The 16,678-nt window shown below is 34.7% G+C and overlaps 1 protein-coding gene across 4 annotated transcripts in view; it reads left to right on the plus strand.

Annotated features, from left to right (window-relative positions):
- LOC126821917 (apoptosis-stimulating of p53 protein 1) overlaps window positions 1–16,678 on the plus strand; it is a 126,755-nt gene that overhangs the window by 54,939 nt on the left and 55,138 nt on the right. The gene's annotated exons all lie outside the window — the stretch shown is intronic.

The following is a 16,678-nucleotide window of genomic DNA, read 5'->3' on the forward strand; positions in this document are numbered from 1 at the left end:
CAACTTCTGTTAGGTGTCTGGTAAAATTTGATGGGAACAAAATAGTTTTATTTAAAGTGACAGGTTCAACCCTATTTCACTATAATGTATGTAATTATTTTACAATGAAAAACGTGATTATATCTAAATTTAAAAACTCTCTTGGAAACACGTACCTTTAGATTGTGCATCAGAAGGTCTGTCATTGAGTCAAATGGTGTGGATTAGATCGCACGGTTTGACATTGAGTCAAGTGAATACTTTAGATCCCCACAGTTTGACATTGAGTCAAGTGAGTACTTTAGATCCCACGGTTTGACATTGAGTCAAGTGAGTACTTTAGATCGCAAGGTCTGTCATTGAGTCAAGTGGTGTGATATAGATCCCAAAGTCTGTCATTGAGTCAAGTGGCGTTGTTTAGGTCCCAAGGTATGTCATTTAGTCAAGTTGAGTACTTTAGATCCCAAGGTCTGTTGAGTCAAGTGAGTACTTTAGATCCCACGGTTTGACATTGAGTCAAGTGGTGTGATTTAGATCCCAAGGTCTGTCATTGAATCAAGAGGTGTACTTTTGATCTCAAGGTCTGTCATTGAGTCAAGTGGCATGGTTTCAATCCCACACTAGTACAAAACCAGGAGTAGGGTCGCCTGCCATTCTGCACACAGAGGTCTATCTACTACATACTTTGAGAATAGATCTCTGTCCTAAATGACCGCCATATCCAAAAATGTTTTCGACTAAAATCGTCGATTTAGGACATAAAATGTCGGTCAACTAGCTTATTTTCTGTTCTAAAGCAGGGCTAACTGTTGACAACCTAATTTTAGTATGGTCATTTGTCTAACCTTGTGGGTTTTCTCCGGGTCCTGTAGTTCCCTCCAACTGTTAAAGAGCCATATGCCCAAATCAATTACCAAATGTTAATTCTGAAATCAGCTTGTTATGGTTGAGTGGACGACTAGACATTAAACCCGATCTTTCAGTCTATTTTCCATCTTAGATTTAAAGAAACAACCCCTTTAACTGTTCTGTGATTATGGGCCGTCATAATTCCAGACAGAATACATTTTACACATACCATTAAGACTTAATAATAAATAGCTTTTTGTTTTAAAATAACTCAGATAAAATGTCATTATCTAGTTAATAAGAATTGTACACTTTGTAAAACAATATAGTTTGTTGTTATCCACTTTTCAAAAAACGCAGGGGTTTATTAAAATTGGTTTGTTTTGCAAGTCTTGGATATCTTTATATATTGTTGTTGCACATGTCGGTCCATGACCATTGTGGATGCTCTAGATGCTAAAGTTAATATACGATTGACTTCAAATTCATACACAGTGTTTAAGATCATGAGACAAAGATATCTATTCAGCGATTCTGATAATTACTGCCAGAGTTATGACCCTTGATCACTTAAAATTCTTGTAGACGCTCTTGATCTTTGAAACATCAACACAAGCCTTGCTAGACTGGACGCATTTTCTGTGTAAAATTACAATTGGTTAACAAATACTTTAACAACCAATCAATTACTGTGCAACAATTTAAGATGAGATTTACCAGAGCCATCAATATTTTTATATGAAAGAGTATGGTTGACCACATTACTAAACGTGTTTATCTATGCAGGAAGTAGAAAAATCCCGACAGATGCAAGCTATTAGATTGGTCAGTAGAATTTAACCTTAAATCATCATAATTACAGTTAAATTATAGTTTTTATGTGTAAGAAAATTGGGATAATGCTAAGAAAAAAAAATTGTCATATCTTGCTTGGCTCAGTTAAAGGGGTGTTGGATGGCTGAATGGTTAGCACGTGCGCACTGTATCACAAAGTCTGTCATTGAGTCCACTGGCATGGTTTTGATTCCCAGGTTGTACGTGACAAGGAGTAGGGTCGCCTGTCCAACACGGGTCCTCCGGTTTCCTCCCACTGCTAAAGACCCCTATGCGCAAACGAATTATTGAAATAAAATTAAATCATATATTAGTCCAGAAATGACCTAGTTTATGTCAATTAGACATTAAACCCTGTGTGTGTGTGTCTCTCTCTCTCTCTCTCTCTCTCTCTCTCTGTCTCTCTCATATCTTGCTCATCTGAGGTAAACAAAAAATGTAAAATATTGAGGGGCGGCCAAATTTGAAGTGGAAGCCTTGAACAAAACACGGGGAGAAATATGATTTTATTGAGAAATTATTTGGAATTTTGTGATTCAGGTTTTTTTTAAGGGGATTCATATAATTAACTAGCCTTATTATTAACCCCCTCGAAATATTTATATTGAAAAGAGTAGGATGGACGACTTGAGATCACCTTGTCCTTCATTCATCAACAATCGTTTATTAATCTGTCCAGCTATTGAAGATACAGACAGAGTTGAATATGGCCGCCCACACATGTCCCATAACAATAGACCATCGTCTTAAACATATTCTTTGATGGTAGTTTAACATGGGGTTTTGTAAATTGGTTATTGACTACCAATGTCCGTTTTGTTCACAATGAATAGCGGCGTATGGACCTAATCATATTAAATCGTCATATTCTCGCGATGCATTGTCCTAGTCAGGTATTTTGAGTGGTCAAACAGTTGTCCAGCAAACGTGACAAGCGTTCCATCAAGTGTCAACAGCTTGTATATTTTTAATCAGCCATTTTTTTTGTGTTCTTTCTTTTTGTAAGTAGAATCTTGGACAATTGGACATGTTCGATTAGAATGCTTTTATTGTTAATTAATAATAATTTACTTCAAGATGAGAAAATATTGAATATTAGCAGATGGACAAAACGCGTTGACACAGAAGGCTAAGATTATATTTAACTAGGATTAAGTTCAGTTTGTGTAGACAGACATTTCCAAAATAAAAAAGCTCTCTTGATGGGGAATTAATTAAGGCAAGCAAAGTTATAGAGATCATTAGTACAGGTACATACATTTTGATGTCATTCACCTGGTGGTGTGAATAGTGGTGGAGATGGAGGGAGAGAAAAATAGTGTCACTATGTACCTTGAAAACCTGGTTGGAGCCAGATGGGGTGGGGGGGGGTCTGACTATGGCTACAAAAAGTATGTAACTTTGAAGGAAAACAGGTGGTATTGGGTGCAAACCCCTCTTGGTCTGCCCATGAATCATCCCCATTAATTCATGGGTTTGATGATCAATTATGGAAATCAAATTTCAAAGAAATTATTAAATTTTATTACCATTAAAATATTTGAGACAAAAAAAATATTGCTGACTTGAACAAATTTTACGCTTAGCTTACAATCAATCATAAAAAAAAAAAAAAAATAAATTATCTTTTTGAAAGTGTTCTTAAAGTAGAAGTCACTGTTCCCCACAATTGATAAGAAGAGTAGTTAATTAAAAGATTATATTGTTGAAGAGATCTATTCATTGAATAATGCTAACAGGAAGGAATTTTATATGGTTTTGTCTTAAACCATTCATCCAATCAGTTAAATCTATTGACATTTAATTAACGTACCGGTAGTATGTACTTTCTCTTTTATAAAGTCAATATATTTACTTAAACGTGATTAACACACAAAAATCTTGTTACTTTCACTTGATAAGAACCATTCAACAAATATTGCTTACCTTTGTACAATTTGTCTTAGAGCAATGGACCAATGTATAAAATATTGCTGTCCTCTGTACAATTTATGGAGAGTTTTGTCTTCGAGCAATGGACCAATACCTATTGCCATTTGGAGGACTTATTGTTGATCTTTATTAGCATTTGAACCAGTATTGTTTCAGATCATCCAACCATAGATCCGACTTAGGCTACTTCAATTTAAAATTCAGTTTTTCCCACTTGTGATAAACCACTAGAGTCTCATAAGAGATGTTTTGTTTAATTTTTAATTTGGGAACAAAAGCTTAAGAGAAGAGAAAACAGGTACTTTATTTTAAACTTTTTTTTTTTTCTTGGAAGATAATAGAAAGCGAATTGTACAATTGATGTAGCCTTAATGCCATTTAAGTATGTGTTAGAAGTATGGTCGCTTTCAATAGAAGGTTATAAAAAGACAATAAGTCGTTCAGTGATCTATTGATTGACGCATCAATCTGGACGTAAAAAAAAAACGCCCCCTGAAAAATTTCCACTTTTGATTCTTAAATACAACAAACATTTGTACAAATCAATAGAGAATTAGTGACTGTCAGGTGTTTTATACAATTTGGTCAATAAAGTCATACAGAGTTTCTTTTTTAACATGATTCACATTGTGGAGAGTTATTGACCTTGAGAATATTTGGTGCACATGAAGGTCAAAGGGAGCAATAGGGTTAAAGGGTACATTTACATATTGGTTTTGGTTATTTATCTTAAAAAATTATTTAATCGGAAAAACTATAATATGTTGAACATTTATTCTTGGACAGTTAAAGGGGCATTAGATAAAGAGTTGACAGTTCTCACTATAATAGTTAAAAAATAGATAACGTAAACAGAATATGCTGAAAACTTCAAACTGCTCCACTCTGAACCGAGATTTTAATGATTCAGTTTAAGGCTAGCATCGATCATCATTACTAAAGTCGGTACGATAAAAAACACAGTCTCTAACATTCATTTTTAGGTTTAATTATTTTTCAAAATATATGTTCCAATCCGCTAAGTATCACAGCCTAACGATGGCATTGAGAGTTGATTATGGTCTGGATAAGTTAATTAATGTCTAATTAATAATTTATATAACATTTCAGGCCTAAAGAAAGACCTGCAATAGACAGATTTAGCTCTTGTATAATGTATCTTTAATAGACTTGCAGATCGCTATCACATCATTGAATATTGGAAACAGCAATAATTAGCTTTAAAAGGATATCTCATTGTGATGTTGAACTTGGTACTGGGTTCATGACCTCGCTATATTTACATAGGTGTGTGATCATAACCATTTTAATTAGTTCCATCTCCAATTCTCTTTCATACAATGTACATAATAATTTAAGTATACTTTGAACAATGCATGCTCTTTCCATTGAATCCACCATTTTATTTACAAAGGTGTCTTATTCACTTTAATTCCCAGGTTTTCGTAAATGGTCAGTGACCATCCTTCCTCGGTCATCCTTCCGACTCTTGTCATTGGTATTTAATTTCAAATGACAGTTTTCCCCAAAAATGTTCACATAGGCAAATCAAATAACAAAATTTGAAGGAATAACTAGGTCATTTTGGGACTAACACATGGTTCAATTTCAATAATTCGCTTCCGTGTAGGGGTCTTTAGCAGTGGGTGGAAACCGGAGGACCCAGAGAAAACCCATGAGGTTGGACAGACAACCCTTCTTCTTGTCAGGTACAACCGGGGTATAGAAGCCACGCCAGTTGATTCAATGACAGACCGTATGATACAGCACGCACATGCTAACCATTCGGCCATTCCACCACCCCCCACCATCCCCTAATAAATGGAGAAGAAACTGGCTTAAATTTGTAAAATTATTTGTCAATGGACTGGTCAACGATCAATTCCTCACTTGTATTGTTCTTCAGATGACCGGGTCACAGTCACTTTAGAAAGCATTTCAGGAAATTTTTCACATTATTGCTAGCAAACATTGGCACTTTTGAAACATTTTTGAAACAAATAGCCTTTGGTTTATCTGTTCCTTTTTAAAAGGGTCTTTTTATTGTCCCTTTACTTTTACTTTTATGCATTTTATCACAAAATTTCTGCCTTTGACATTAACATTTTTTAAAGCAATAATACCCTCAATTTGGTCTCAGAATGTCCACCTGTATCATTTAGAATTGACCTTCCATTGTTTCAGCTTCGGCACATTTTTTCACTCTTTTGCGAACAAACATTAGGGACCTGTGCCTTTGAACGCAGCATATTTTTTAGAAAGAGAATGGTCTGAGAATGTCCAATGACCTCAGGACCCTGTGATTGTTCTTCAATTGACCAGGTCAGAGTCCCACCAGTTCATTGTTTTTCTATCTGCTGAGTCTAATGTGGTTGGTCAGTTGGAGTTCTGGACATGTGTAACCTATGTATTAAACTTCTGGCTTAGTGAAATAACACATGTGGAACAGCATCAGTGGGACAGACAAGAGTACAATGTTATAAATTTAATCAATATGCGGTCACTTGAAGATATTCTATACTAATTCTTAAAACAGGGTTTGGATTCTTTAAGACATACTGTGAAGTCTGTAATTGAAATTCAAGGCATTAAGATGGTATAGAGATGATCTGCCTGTATGTGGTCACTCATTTTAAAACAGATTTTGCATTCATTAAGATTTGAAGTTAATATTATAATCCTGTCATATTCTATCCAAATTTTAAAACAGTTTTCGGATCCTTTAAAATTAAGACCTGATTTGAAGAATGTTTAGTTGAAATTCAAGACATTAAGATGGCATGTTGAAACTTTAGAATATTCTATGCTAAGTGTTTGGATCTTTAAGTTAGTGTAGAAATTCAAGAGACGAAAGTGGTAGAGCAGTTCTTGTTTTAGAGATCATTGTGATATTCTGTTCAAATTTTAAAACAATGTTTGGATTCTTTAAGACCTGATTTGAAGGATGTTTAGTTGAAATTCAAGACATTAAGATGGTATGTTGTCACTTTAAAGTATTTTATGCTAATTTTAAAAAGTGTTTGGTTTCTGGTTTCTTAAAGTTAGTGTAGAAATTCAAGAGATGAAAGTGGTTGTATTGCTTTAGTGATCATTGTAATATTCTGTATTAATTTTAAAACAATGTTTGGACTCTTTAAGACCCAAGGTTTGTATTGTTGAATTTTGAGACATGACGATGCATCATGAAGATCTTCCCATAATGGTCATTGTGAAAGCTTTTGCTGAAGTTTCAAGTTTACTTGTTTGGAGATGTAATGATTGCAGCATAAAGGGGTATTACTCTGTGCTATGTCGGAAAGATAACCTCAAAATTCAGTCTATGAATACGACTGACTTCTGTCAATCCATATATCTTGGTGTCCAAAACCAACACAATTAGGTTTTGCATGTCTGTAAAGATTACCACCACTTACCTTTAAACCGTTGCTGTGATCTGATTTGGACACGGTGACGAATTGCAAAGATGATTATATGAAACTGATATAATTAGTAAAAAGAATGGATATGAAAGACATTAATTTACATGTAGAGGATATCAAAAAGGTTATCTGAAATTAAAATTATTTAGATAATCAAATTAATTGAACTGTTTCAAATAAATTTACAAAAAAGTAGAGGATGGTTTGGGTTTATCTTCTGCTCTTGTATTGACTTCCAGATTTGTCATCCACAGTTATCATCTAAATCCGGCCATATTTCACAAGTTTCTCTCTAGGGAGAGTCAAGTGGTTAACCTATTAAAACAGGTGTTTGTTTAGGCGTGGAGGTGATTTAATGAAATTATCAGCTGTAGGACCAACAAGGGTCAACAGCAGATCACATTACAGGTCACGGAGGTGTTAATTAAAACAATGACTTCTCCCTGGCTATTTATCCTATCAGTAATTAGACACTGTGATGTTAGAGATATCCCACTACACTTAATGTGACACTGTTGATATCACAAGTAGTATTGCCGCTGCAGTTTGCTTTAAAAAATTGTTTTTATATTGGATCATATTAAGAAATTGCTGGGTGACAAATTTGAGGTAAGAAAGTTTAAAATTATTTTGGAAATGACAGACTTCCAGATCAGATATAACATCACTTTAAGATTTAAAGAGACATTATTCAAAATTTAGTTGAAAAAAAGATAATGAAAAAAAATATAATGAAAATTTTTGTGTGTGACGTCAGGTATTACCAGAAAATTATGACTTAGCTGGCCATATATGGCGATCATTGTCTAAAGTATTTAATATCTAAGCAATCCAATGTCCTACAAAATTGATTATGGGCTTAACATGATGATGATGAGTTAGTTGTATTTTACGTCCGCTTCCACCGAGGTGATATCGCAGACAAGTGGGCTTAACATGTGAATAAATGTTTAAATGAAATAATTGATATAACATTTGAGGCCCAAAAATTGTCTGGCAATAGGAAAATTTACTTCTATGTATTTTTTTAAAATCAAAATACATGAAACAAAATGATGTAATTTATACTATCAAAGACAGGCAAGGTTGTAAAACAGTCGCAGGAACACACTGAAGAAACTACTTTCTGCATGTTTTCGTGGAATTGTAGAGGTATTGCTGATTCGGCTTACTTATAGTTTTTTGAAAAATTTCAAGAGTATCATGCAAGGTAGAATGGTTATAAAACTGTTTGTGTAGGAAGTAAAAACGGAAAATGAGTTAGTTAAAAGAGAAACTGGTTGTAAAATGAAACACAATATGGTTGTTAAACACAAGTCTATCAATGAAACAGGAATATGGCTGTAAGTTAGTGTTATCAATGAAATAGGAATCTGTATCATGCTGTGAAGATTGACGTAAAGGTGATAAGAGGGTACTTGATATAGTCAGAATAACATGTTAATATAATATAAAAATACCTAATATATATACAGCTTTTTTGATCTAATGAGGGTGGGGTGGGTAGTTAGTTAGTCTAACACTCATTGATCTAACGAAAAGAAGGTGGGGTGGGAGTATATGCAGCCTAGTTATTGATCTAGCAAAAAGAGGGTGGGGAGTATGTAAAGCCTATTAAGTAATACATTCATTGATATAATGAGGGTGGGGTGGGAAGTATATATTCAGCCTATTTAATCTAACTTAAGGGTGGGGAGTATATACAGCGTAGTCTTATACAGCAAGGGGGAGGGGGTGGATGGCCGAATAGTTAGCACGTGTACGCTGTATCATAAGGTCTGTCATTGAGTTAACTGGCGTCGTTTTGATTCCTCAGTTGTACCCGACAAGGAGTAGAGTTGCCTGTACAACCTCGTGGGTTTTCTCCAGGTCCTCCGGTTTCCTCCCACTGCTAAAGACCCACACACTAGCAAATTATTGAAATAAAATTGAACCATGTGTTAGTCCCAAAATGACCTAGTTTGTAGTATGTGTTGTGCGGACATTAAACCCCATTTCTCTCCCTCTTGATCTAACGAGGGTGGGGTGGGGAGTATGAAAAGCTAGATCTAACGAGGGTGGGGAGTATATACTGCCTAATAGTGACCAGAGCCTTGTTTTAGAATAAGAGGAATTTATTTTGGAAATTTGCAGTTTCAAGTAGGATATTTGTGTTTTGTCAGAACATTAAAGATGGTAATTCACTTATGATACATGTGAGATGCCGTGTGCTGGCTTCAAATTGCTGGCATTACTTTTAAAACTAGCTTATAATATGGCTGTCTGAATGGCAAATATGAAGTACCCGTCAGATAGTGGAACTAGGTGTTTTTCCTTGCCAGGCTTTCTGTCCTGCACCACTGACAAGGGGGGAACCACTCTGGAAAATCAGGTGCCCAGATAATTTCCCTCTTTAGTAGGGGTGTTCAGGTTTCACCTTATCTGGCTAATCAAATTACACACTTGACTAAGACAATAATTGATGTGTTTATATTAAGGGGTCAGAGTATATTGTTATTAGAATTTGACCCCTGCTTTCAATCTTACATCATCACTTTATGACCCTTCATTAGCATAATTATCACAGGTTAAGACCCATCAGTGAACTTTATATAGAGTACTGATCCTCCACTGTACAGGGAGGTCAACCTTTGTCGTCATCATGATAAATGGTTATTGTCACAGATAAAACATTATTTTGACTAAAAGGGATGGAGTTTTTTTAGAACCAGAGCACTCAAATTTCAGACTGTTCTGGGTTATTTATGATCCAAGGTGAACTTTTGGCCATTTCGTGAAAACAAAGTAGAAAATAGTTCACTTAGGGATAAAAAAGTTTTTTTTGTGATTATAGAATCTCAAGCTACAGGCAAGGATTGAGATTAATAGCAGAGTATAAAGAGGGCACCATTGGGCCAATTGTTTCGAGTAGACATATTGCAAAAGAAGATCTAATACAGAAGTGGTCAATATTTACATACCATGCGTCTATTTGTTCACATACAAGATTATACAGGTCACAATTCTATGGAATACAATTACTGCTTTTTACTGAGCGACAACGTTTCGACTAGGCTTCTCTAGTCATTATCAAGCTATGATAAAAAATGAAAATATGACAGGACAATATATACATGTACACAACAATGCTTAGTTAATGCTGGCAAAACCAGGGATCTCCCTTACATGTATCAAGAACATAAGATTATTACATACATGTACATTCTCTCTCTCTCTCTCTCTCTCTCTCTCATATTCAATAAACAAATGCCCATATTTTCTAGTTTAGTTCATGAAAGAGGCATTATGTAAGAGTAGATAAAGTGCTGACAGTCCTCGCTATAATAGTTAATAGCTAACAATTAGTGATTCAGTTTTAGGCTAGCCTCAATCATCATTATTGTTTGTACAATAATAAACAAAGTCTTGATTGTCAATTCATCCATCACAAAACATATTCAAATGCTTACACTTTCTCGAAAACCATATAAAACTTTCAAATTAGAATTTCATAAAATAGTAGTTTTTATAGTACTAATATAGAATGGTAAACCTTGTGAACTACTCAGATGAGAAGTGATATCAGCTGTTCTAGAAAGGGAATAAGACACTTTTAAGTTCTCTCTTAATATTATCAGTACGCTAATCCTTACAGGGCGTTAAAACGAAAGCTTCAGATAAGCAAACCCTATCTCTTGTCCATTGTTCCAAGTCCTACAGATATAATATCACCACAGGGGTCGAATCATAGGTCACCTAATCCCTTATGGCAAGATGAAATTTATTGACCCAACAATCGGCTAAAGCTAATGGTCCAATTAAGTTTATAAAAGGCTAACCATTATAATTATCACTGTTAAGAAGACAAACTGTCTAATTGGAACAATAAGAAATGCTATAATCAGTTTAATGGGGTCAGCTTTGAGTGAATTGGGTTGATTCATGAAGTTAAGGTCCACCCTGGCTAGGTCCTGTGTCTCTCTGTGCTGTGAAACTGGCTTAACGTGTCACTGGTGGATGTTTTTTACTTAAAGATAAACTGGTGTGATGGAGACATGTTTGTGTTTTAGGACAAGGATTTAATAAGTTTTTTCTTCTGTTTTTCGTTGTGATAAGGACTTTGAAAAGGTGGAGAGAGTTTAGTCCAGTGTTGAAAAGAAAATTTTTACCTCAATGGTTATAATTCAATTATTCATGGACAGGGTTTTAATGCGGTAACAAGTTTTTGTCAGCTGGGGTTTTTTTACCTTGGTGGTCATTATACTGTATGTACAGGATTTATTAAGTTTTTCTTCTATTTTAAAAAGTTACACAGAATACAGATGTCCTGATTGTAACATTTGAATAGAAAAATTTGAACCACTATGTTGGATATCATGGGGATAAATTAAGCAACAAACATTGAGATATGAGAGGTCCCTCATCTAATATAAACCGTGCAAAGTAATTTATTGTGTTTTCGTCACAACTTTGGAAGTATTACAACTTGACTTCTAACAGTTGCAACAGTCACTATCTCTCAATATTTTAATTGTATTGGATACGTATTTGATCTTCTGCGTGTGTGACTATGGAATAAATACAAGTGAACTATTCGGAAACTATGGAAAACATAAAGCAAGTAAGTTTTAACTGTCACCGATTTCTAGCTGTCCTAACCGTGTAATTTTCACGGCTTAATCCAGTCGACATTGAACTCAAATTGATTAATTGATATTTAATTCAAAGAAAACGAAACAAAAATATAAATGTTAGACCTGCTCCTAGCTTGGATTAAATTGAATTAAAAAGAGGCCCATCAAGAGATTTTATCCAAGACTTATGGTTGTTCTTGCTTAATCATATGAACTACAGAGGATGCCAAATTTATCATATCTTTGTAAATACTGAATGGAATTGAACCATTTAGGCCTGATATTCCTGATAATTAGACATTCAACATTCACAATATTGTATTTTGCAGGGTGGGTGGGTGTGTGGTGTAGTGGTTTAATGCATGCATGTCATACCATAAGGTCCGTCATTTAGTCAAGTGAATTGGTTTCGATTACCTTTTTGTCGCCTGTCCAACCTCATGGGTTTTCTCCTGGTCCTCCGGTTTCCTCGCATTGCTGAAGACCCTTTTGATCAAAAGCGAATTGTTGAAATAACATTGAACCATATGTTAGTCCCAAAATGACTTAGTTTGTGTCAAGTGGACGTTAAACCCCATCTCTCTCTCTATCTCTCCGAACACAGGACTAACTTCAAAATTGAAGTAAAAGCCCTGGTGGATACAGGTACTCTCTCTCTCTCTCTCTTTCTCCCCCTGTAATTTGCAAGGGATTCAAAATCTCTCCAATGACAATCATTGTATCCCCCCCTATCGCTTAACCCTGGGTTTTTACTGACTTTGAAATCAAAACAATTGCGACCATAAGGTATCCACTTTAGTGTAATATTTATTTTAATGAAAACCATATATATTGAGAATATTTAAATCTCATATAAAAAATGTTGTTAACAATATAAAATAATCCCTGGCTTAGTTTAATAGGCTTACGATTTTATTTGGCGTTATTTTATCTTGTAGATATCGTTAATTCTTAGACCATTCACCATGATATTTTAACCTAATAATTAATTCTTGACGCTGCCTCTATCATGTGTTGAGTCCCTTATTGTTGTGTGGTAGTATACGATATTACCTTGACACTCACCTTGATGGAGTTTTAAGTCCCTTATATTGTCGATTGATAGTATAGTTTACAATATTACCTGTATATATGTGGTTTGGGTAGATTTCAGTCAAAGATATGGATGTCGACAGGTTTTGCATTACATGTAAACTGTGTTTTTATTGTAACACGACTATATTTGATTAATATTGAATTCTTGGGGTGAACATAAATTACATTATTTTTGTCTTTTTTTCCTGAGGCAATTCAGAATATATCTTTTCAAAAAAGTGAATGAAATTGCAAACGATATAAGGAGAGAGAGAGAAATGGGATCATTTTGGGACTAACACATGGTTCAATGTTATTTCAACAATTCACTTTAGTGTAATGTTGGGTTGCATGGTTATTGAGTCAACTGGCATGGTTTCGATTCCCTGGTTATACGTGACAAGGTGTAGGGTCGCTTGTCCAACCTCGTGTATTTTCTCCGGGTCCTCCAGTTTCCTCCCACTGCCAAAATCCCCTGTACTCAATCGAATTATTGAAATAAAATTTAACAATATGTTAGTCCCCAAATGTCCTAGTTTCTTTCTCTCTCTCCTTCAAAAAAAGTGAACAAAATTACAAATGATAGAGGAATAAGTAAAAACCAATTTTCAACAATTATACCTTTATTTGCTTTGTTTACTTGTGGCGATCCCAAATATGTATTTTCAAAAAAAGTGAATGAGGAGGAATGAGTAAAAACTGTTCTTGAAGATTATTATTAGAGAACAAATTTTCTAGTGAAAAATTCAATAAGAGTTTAAAGACAATTTTCTGCTTGGTTTACTACGGGGTGAGAAAATGGTGATTTAATAATAGTTTAGTTGATGAGGTGGAGCAAAAAAAATAAACATCATTTGTATAGAAAATTACACATTTCTATTTATTTATTTAAATCAAATTATAGTCTTTTTAAATTATTTATTAAACATTAACCATTGGAATTTATTTATATACAGGGAATTACGGTCATTTCCTAAATAATTATAGTTTATTTGATCACCGTTTTATTAGATAATGACCCTTAAACATACAATTATTTCTGTAAAATAGTTCTCATTGGAATTTATTTACATAAAGGGAATTATGGTCATTTCCTAAATAATTATAGTTTATTTGATCACCTTTTTATTAAATAATTACCCTGAAACATCCATTTATTCCTTTAGATTAGTATATATTTAGAACACATTAACTCAAGGGTCCTCAGGTAGGACAATATCATAAAAATTTACCTGTTAGTTTATTAGTCTTATTGTAGATTTGTGTTCCCTATCCCAGTAACTACTAGAAACTACAAGGTCATCTTGTCGGTGTGAAAATGTCATTTATTAATTAAAGATACATTATGGGAGAGTAGATAAAGAGCTGGCAGTTCTCACTATAATAGCTAAAAATTAGATAATGCAAAAGGAATTTGCTGGAAATTTCAGTCAAATTGATCCACCCTGAACCGAGTATTTAGCGATTGAATTTGGGGCCTAGACTCTTTATCTACTCTCCTTACTAAAGTCGGTACGATAAAAAACATTGTCTTGATTATCCATTTTTATACGCCCATATTGAAATGTGGTCGTATATTGTCGTCGCCCCAGTCCTTCCGTCGGTCCAGCGTCGACAATTGGACGCTCTAGAGGCTAAAGTTAATATCTTATTGACTTTAAATTTATACACAGTGTTTAAGGTATTGAGACGAAGAAGCCTATTGATTTTCAGCGATTTCAGATAATTATTGTCAGATTTATGGCCCTTGATCACTTTGAAAAATATTGTGGACGCTCTAAAGGCCAAAGTTAATATCCGATTGACTTTAAATTTATACACAGTGTTTAAGGTCATGAGACAAAGAATCCTATTGATTTTCAATGATTTCCGATAATTACTGCCAAATTTATGGCCCTTGATCACTTTGTGACGCTCTAAAAGCTAAAGTGATCATCCGATTGACTTCAGATTGATACACAGAGTTTAAGATCTTGAGACGAACAAGTATATTGATTTCCAATGGATTTTTATGTCTTGAACAGCTAAATCCATGATATTAAAAGTTTTGTATACAAAACGTTAGCATGGGGCAGAACTTTATAAAAACAAACAAATTCTAATGGTTTTCTGATAATTACCTCATGAGTTGTTGCTCTTAATCAGATTTTAGTGTATTATAAATGTTTCATTACCGAAAAAAGTAAAAATATGCAACAACTCTTGTTGACTGCCCGGACGATTTAGCTGTTGTGGGCGTATGTTTCGTTGCCTGGCAACCTATCTTTTGATTTAATCAGATGCAGCAGACCGGGTTCTAATCCAGTAAATATCGCAGGCTAGCGATGCCATCGAGAGTTGATTATGGTCTGGATAAGTTAATTGATGTCTAATTAATAATTTAGATAACCATTTCAGACCTAAAGAAAGACATGCAATAGGCAATTTTAGCTTGTACATGTATATAATGTATATTTAATTATCTAAATGACGTTAAAAAAAAAAAAAGAGATAAAGACATACATGAAAGATAAAGACATGTACATAGTAAGTGCAGGGGGACTGCACCACACACAAATATGCAAGACATATCTACGGACAAGACACAATATACAGACATCACAAACAACAAACGTACGGGGGATTGGGATGGCCTAGCCTAGCTGGCCGGTCACCTCTGGCTTGTAGATGTGGTTTCCATCCCTGATGTGAGCGTATGTGGCTTGGAGATATAGGGGCGCCTTCTCAACCTCTAGGAAAGACCCTGTGTGCGCTGAGATATGAAAATGAAAAATAAGACTTGTCTGCAATATCAACTTCAGTGGAAGTGGACGTTAAACACTAAGAACAACAACAACACAACAAACCTACACATCAGATCAATAACGAAATAATTAATTTAAAGTATCAACTGATTGAAGGGCTAAATAATCCAACCAAAATAGGCCAAATAGAGACCAATTTGAGATGTAATCAAATTATTTATACATATATATATAGTAGTATTAAAGTATATTGGGACCTCCTGCTGTGTATCAGTGGATATTAAACTTATGTGAATTCTTATAAGATTCATAGAAACTGAATTATTAGATTGTTGTTACTTGACTAAATTTTTTACTCACCATGCCTACAAGTTGGCATGTGTGTTAGTCGAGAAAGTTCATCAGGATTTTCTGCGTGGTTTCCCCTTGTCAGTGATGCAGGACGGAGGACCTGACAAGGTCAGCCGTCCAGTCCTTTGGATGGGACAAAAAAATGACATCCCATGTACACATTGGTGTGCAAGGAAAAGATCGCCTGGCATTTAGAATTTGATGTAGGAGTAGGCCTTAGCGCCGCTGTCCGGGCAAAATTTCCGTCATAGAACACTGTATGAGTATACCTATCTTCATTAGCCTAGTCGGAGCAGAACAGTAAAAAGAACCGTTGACAGATGGACTTATAAGCAAGAGTAGTCCGTAGTGTTGCTGCAATATCCAAGCAAAATTTCCCTTTAGGACTTTCACATAGTAATAATTTCTGTTGTTCGTTTGTGCTAAACATCTTCTATATTCCAAAATATGTAATCTTGATAACAATGTCACCAGACTGTTTTTGTTGATTGTTATTTAAAAGAATTTGGTCCTTGTCATCTTGTGTTGAAGATTTCTATCAAGTTCTTCAATGTCAGCAGGTTCCTACTCCAGGATTCCCTATTTGTCATTTCAGCTGGTTTCAGTTCCATTTCAGCTAAAGTTTATTTTTATGTGATATCTGACACAGCATTCCTTCAGTTGTAAAACACCATCTTCAAAGTGACCACCACTTGTTCTCGGTCTTAAATAAATAAATTGGATTGTTTTTGGTGTAAATATTCAACATGTGGAATCAGACCACTTTGTGTTGAATAAGAGAATTGTTTTGGAATGAAAGTTTGTTTTGTTTTGTGATCAGTATTTTGGTAGCCGCTCAAAAAGTGACCTGGTAATGATAATAAGGAGGGGGCGACTGACTTGT

The sequence above is a fragment of the Patella vulgata genome, chromosome 5, assembly GCF_932274485.2.
Source record: "Patella vulgata chromosome 5, xgPatVulg1.2, whole genome shotgun sequence".
NCBI classification, from domain to species: Eukaryota; Metazoa; Mollusca; class Gastropoda; family Patellidae; genus Patella; species Patella vulgata.